The 6144-nt window shown below is 35.9% G+C and overlaps 1 pseudogene; it reads left to right on the forward strand.

Moving 5' to 3' along the window:
* The first annotated feature begins 2692 nt into the window (after positions 1 to 2692).
* LOC147277518 (putative disease resistance RPP8-like protein 2) lies at positions 2693 to 3888 on the forward strand (annotated as a pseudogene).
* Positions 3889 to 6144: the final 2256 nt, after the last annotated feature.

A 6144-nucleotide genomic window follows, 5' to 3' on the forward strand; every position in this document is an offset into this window, starting at 1 on the left:
AACTCGACGATAATCTATGAATCCTACTCGATCTCGCGTCACATGTCTGGTTGCTCCTGTGTCTACAACCCAATCAATGGATGTATAAGCAACTAAAACATGAGAACTTACACAAATGTAGAGAGAGTTTGGATCAGAATGTACCTTCTTCGGCTCAGTACAATCACGAGCGAAGTGGCCCATTTTCTCACAGTTATAGCATTTGACCTTGGACATATCTTTCTTCCCACCACGCTTGCCTCTACGCTGCTTGGTGCCTTTATTAACCTTAGCGTGCAGCAAGGGCCTTTGCCCCACCCTGCTGGAATGCCTTTCCCTTGTCATTTCGCCTAGACCTATTTGTCTTACGCGAGCCACCTTGGGCGACAAGTACAGTAGCATTGGTAGCCTCTTGGCGCTCTGCTTCCAGCTCAACATGTCGAGAGATATCAGAAAAGTTCTTTATACTCTCATTATGGGTCATGATCTATTTCATAGGCCCCCATGATTCAGGCAGTGATCGGATGACAGCTTGAACTTGTTGCTCATCACTGAGATTGTTTCCAGCAGCTCTGAGGTCACGAATTAGACCAGACATCACCCGAAGGTGTTCAGCCATCGAGTGCTTAGGGTCCTTTCGGTACACCTCAAATTTCAGCACTAGGCTTCTGAGCCGAGTGGTAAAAGTACCACCAAAATCAAATCTCAGCTGGTCCCACATATCCTTGGCAGTTTGGAAGTTCTCATACTCTCCAATAAGATCATCAGACATGCTGCTCAACATAATAAAGCGCGTGCTGCAATCTTTCTTAAACCAAGCATTGTAGGCCTCAAGTTCACGGCGGTGTTGGGCTATTGTCCCAGTTTCAGGTTGGGCAACAACATTGGTCAAGGTGTCCAGAAGCTCTTGCTCATTAAGAAGATACTGAATCTTCCTCTGCCATATGTCATAGTTGGTTCCAATGAGCTTCTCACCCTTAGTGAGATCAGCAACAACATTTTTTGCAGCCATTGAATCTAGACAATATGCGAAAGATTTGATATTAGATTTGTTAAAAATACACACTTTCTATTTATTCTAAAGTTTAATTAAAACAACTTCCTTTCCTATGATTTGAGATCGAAAAATTGCAGTGCTCATAATCATCACTCAAAAAACATAGGTCCAAAAACAATTTTAATTAATCTTTGAAATAAATATCTAAGCATGAGTTCTCAAAAAGAAAACATGCTTCTGTCCATATAACTTATTTAGAATGCACATTCACAATAGCATATGAGTTTAAGATGAGCCAAGCATGAGCACGACATAAAATTAAGTATGGTATGTAATACATCATCAGCCAAACAAATCACTACATTTCAAGTTTCGCTCAGCACCCATCAAAAATAATTTCACAAAGACTATAAAAAGAAGCTCTTGAGGAAGTGAAATAACATATAACATATATATATATATAAGTCAAGATCTATATATATATATATATCAAATTGTACAGAATCCTCCTATTTAATCATCAAATAGCATATTTCATAACATATAGCATATTTCATTTCAGATAGCATATTTCATATAGCATATATATATATATATCAAAGATATGCACAAAAGAAAGACTCTCTCTGATGGTTCTTCAAAGGAGGAAATCCAAAAACATGCATCTTATTAAAGAGGCGAATCATCGAAGATGAAGCTCTGATACCAATGTTATAAATTTATATCTATGTAATAGTTTACATTCCGTAATGTATCAGTTGATATCTCATATGTATATTAGTACAACAATCGAATGTCAATTGGAAATCAAATGCCAATTGGAAATCAAACTCCAGTTCAGATTACTTACCGTGCGGAAGTGTCTTTGAATTAGTGTAACCACCTCGATGTGCAGTAATCAACCCAGCTGCTGTGGAACGGAAATCACAACTTCTGTGCACGTTCTTGTGTCTCCAAGGTAAGGGAATTGCTATGAAAGTCAAATCCCAAGATTTCCACGATCCCAAAGCTCCCAGACTCTTTTGGTGAATTGTCTAAGGTTGAGTTACTGAAGAGTATATGCATGAGTATTTATATATAAGTCTACCATCAGACTTTCTCTTTTTCTTGTGGTTTCCTAGAGAGAGGTATCATAAGTGTGGTGAGATTGGGTCTCTGCTTGAATTCAAATTCAAAGACCACAATCCCCATCTGCCATCCTTATCTCTTAACTGAGATATGGGTTTTATCCAATCAGCTGAGATAAGATAGTATCCACCCCAAGTGGGCGGATAATTATTGAAATTACATGAAGTTAATTTCAGATAATTGTAACAACATAAGGAGAGGCATAGATCAGAACCAAGAATATGCAGGTGCATCATGGGTGTTAGCATTGAGTTATGATCATTTACCATATAACTTAAAACCGTGCTTTTAATATTTAGGCCATTATATATCCAGAGGATTCTGAGATTCTAGTCAAAAGATTGACTCAATTATGGCTAGCAAAAGGTCTTATCTCTTCAACACAACAAAAACAAGGCTTAGGAGAAACAATGGAGGATACAGCATACATTTGCTTGAATGAGTTAGTGGAAAGGTGTATGGTTCAAGTTGGAGAGCAGGGTTCAACTAGAATCAAAACTTGTCGGACGCATGATCTTATGAGAGACTTGTGTCTGTCAAAGGCGTAAGAGGAAAATTTTCTCCAAATAGTCAATTTTGCGCAAGGAAATGAGGCAATGCATCCTTTTTCTTTGTCCATGGCTACGGAGGCAACACCAATGGGCAGAGTTCGATGAGAATGCTGATAAATTGGTTCCATCAAGAGATGAGAGGAATTGCCACCTTAGGTCTCTATTATTCTTTGGCCTAAACGGATGGATGCCAAAAGGTGACAAATTGATACATTCTCTGTTCAAGGATTTCAAATTTCTTAAAGTTTTAAAGGTGGAAGGAATTAGCGAAGTAGAAGTAGAGCTGCCCATTGAAATTGGGGATATGGTCCATTTAAGGTTTTCAAGTCTACGGGATAGTGATATAAATTCCTTTCCATCATTCCTTGGTAATTTGATAGGTTTGCAAACTCTTGATTTTCGTGTTCATAATGATTATTTGGTCATCCCAAATGTGATAAGGAAGATGAAACCGTTAAGACATTTATATTTACCCTGGAATTACAGAACAGAGGATAAACTGCAACTATCTCCTCTTCGCAAACTACAGACGTTATGTTCTGTTTTAACTGGCTATAGTGATTTGAATGATGTTGCTGAATTAACTAATCTCAGAAAATTGAACATAAACTTATCAAGACCGCTTAACCTGGACGAAATCTTAAAAGCGACAAGCAGCACACTTAACCGTATACGGTCTCTGTATGTGTACAACAGTGTTGGAATGAATATTTGTAGGGAGGTTACGCAAATAGTATCAAGCTGTCGTCATATATACAAGCTGTTTCTGTTTGGGCCAACAGTAGAATTACCGAAAGAGTTCCAGCACTATCCATACCTCACCAAGTTAACATTGATGGATTGTCGTCTCAAGGACTTCCATATGGGAATGCTAGAGAAACTGCCAAATCTAACAACTATTTCCTTTAGAAGAGACACTTTCGAGGAGAATACAAAGATACTGATTTTCTCCAAAGGAGGCTTTCCTCATCTTCAATTTCTTTCCCTTTTTGGCATGGATAAAATAATAGAGTGGAGAGTGGAGGAAGGAGCCATGCCTAATCTCTGCCGATTGTAAATTTTGAGTTGCAGAGGATTGACGACATTACCAGACGGGCTGAGATATGTGAGTACACTCAAGAATTAACCATTGTATCAATGCCTCCTACATTCTGTAGTAAGCTTGAGGAAGGAGGAGAGGATTTCTATAAAATCCAACATGTGCCTTCCCTTGTAATTGGGGAACAATGGTAACAGGTACGTACTTCTTCTTAATTTTTGTTTTGTTCTCTTCATCTCACATCATTACATTAGCAATTTTTCTTTTTATTTGTTTTTAAAATCTTTTTTGATTCAACACTTGTTGGTTCTCTATTTTGCTTCCTTTTTTTCTACTTCATTTTCATGCCTCTACTCTGTCTTGCCTTCTTCTCATCAAGTGCAAGACCAACCAACTTTTTCAATTTAGTATTAATGAAATTACTTTTTATTTGGGCAAAGCAGTTCAATTCATGTGAATATAGTATGACTCTGTTCATTTATTTTTATCTAGGTAAAACTTTAAAAGTCGGAAAGTAATTCTAACTTACTTAGACTTTAACAGTCTAAATTAAACAAAAAAAAAACAAACAAACAAATATTAACCAATACCTCAGAGACTCAAAGAGTTAGAGATCACTAATTTCAATATATAGAAAAAAAAAAAATCCATGAAAGAGTTGATCTGTAGAGTTCATTGATTTCAAATACGAATGAACCATATATGGGGAAAAGGAAGAATCTTAGGCTGAGTTAGAAGCCCTATATTTGTTTCATAGCATTGTATATACATACATATGAATGCATATGAATATTTCATTTTTTTGGTAAATGCTAAAAATTCATGTTGCACTTTTGGGTTTCAATTGCTGGCTTTGTCCTACTCTGCAGCTACGCATAAAATTGAGAAGCTATGGAGAAGGAAGCATGTTAAACAGACTTTTCCCAGAGATCAAAGAAGTAAAAGACATGTGACATGTCTTCCTCTAGGTTTAAGTGTACAAAAACTGCATGTGACATGGAATCAGCTGAGCAATTGTCAGATACTTACTAGGATTTGAGAACTGAAAATTTACTTTTTTGTGGTGTTTTGCAGCAATTCAATTACTCTGTAATGAATTTTTCTTGCTGTGTTGCAATTGTTTGGTGGATACTGCATATTTTTTTAATAACCATTTAGACTTGTTTGTTTGTGGGTGGCCAAAAAACAAAAACACTTGTTTGTTTGTGTTAATAAGATTATCAAATATGCGTGTATGCTGCAACAAAGAGTAAGTTCTTCCTTTACTTTAACAGCACTATACAAATTGAGTGTGTTAATGTTGATGGATATTTTACTGTCATCATGGAAATGAGGTAAAAGTGCAGGCCTTCCCTTTTTCTTTTCTTTCTTTTTCTTTAATTTTTTTTAAATGTGTTTATATAGACACTGATGCTTGCGTAGCCAACTTGCCCTTGGAGTTGGGTTACTCAACCCTTGTTGGGCGTCTTACCTTTGAGTAAGTTTTGGTTGAGAACTTTATTGGGTTTTATAGGCCTATGCGATTCTAGTGTTGTTTCTTTGTTCTGGGCCTTTGTCCCTGGAATTCTCTTTGAATCATTTATGCCTTAATTACCCCCACCTTTTTTTTTATAGGCTGGAGTTTCTTAATTAATCGATTTAGAGGTGCTATGTCGACACTTGATAATTACTGTTTAATAGTGGCAATGATTTGTTACTACTAAGATTAGGATTTTTTACTCCAAAAGCTTGAATTTGTGTGTTATGTTGGTTTTATCTTTTCTTTGACATGTTTATGCCAGAAAAATTGAGATTATTTATATAAGTTGCATTTTTTTTTTTTTGCTTTTTTTCACTGTTGAAAAATGACTGTAATTTCCATTGTTGTACAGTGACATTTCTCCTAATGTGGAAAAAAAAAAACACATTTTTTTCACGTATTTCATTAAAAAGTTGATGTGGGTTGGGACTTGATTTTTGATAATTGACCTTATAAGAAAGCATAGTTTCTATAATGGGCTTTAAAAAACACCCTTAAAAAAATCAGGTAGGCTTAAAGTTTATAAAACAAAACGATATGTTGAGATGAAAAAAAATGAAAAATGAAATAAACAAAGTGGTCGGTACGTACAGCTGGGAAAGACATCCCTTGAAAGTTTGTATTAGGTGATTTATCTACCTAATTAACTTGATTAAAAACACTGTCAGTAATCGAACCCCAATTTTTGTTTTATATGATCGCTTAGGGATTAATCAAGCAGACAAAACTCTGAAGACACAGTGGCTAAAATCTGAAGACACAGATTGACTTGTAAATCAAAAAAATAACTTTTTTAAACAACACAAATCAAACACACCAAAGAATTAAGTGACAACCTATGCACTCAAAGAATCCATCAGTGTAGGCATCCCAGTGCTATCAACAACTAAAATGGTGTGTGAGCAGATTTTCAAACTTTCATTTAGCATTC

This window comes from Dryas octopetala, chromosome 8 (genome assembly GCF_963921425.1).
Source record: "Dryas octopetala chromosome 8, drDryOcto1.1, whole genome shotgun sequence".
NCBI classification, from domain to species: Eukaryota; Viridiplantae; Streptophyta; class Magnoliopsida; order Rosales; family Rosaceae; genus Dryas; species Dryas octopetala.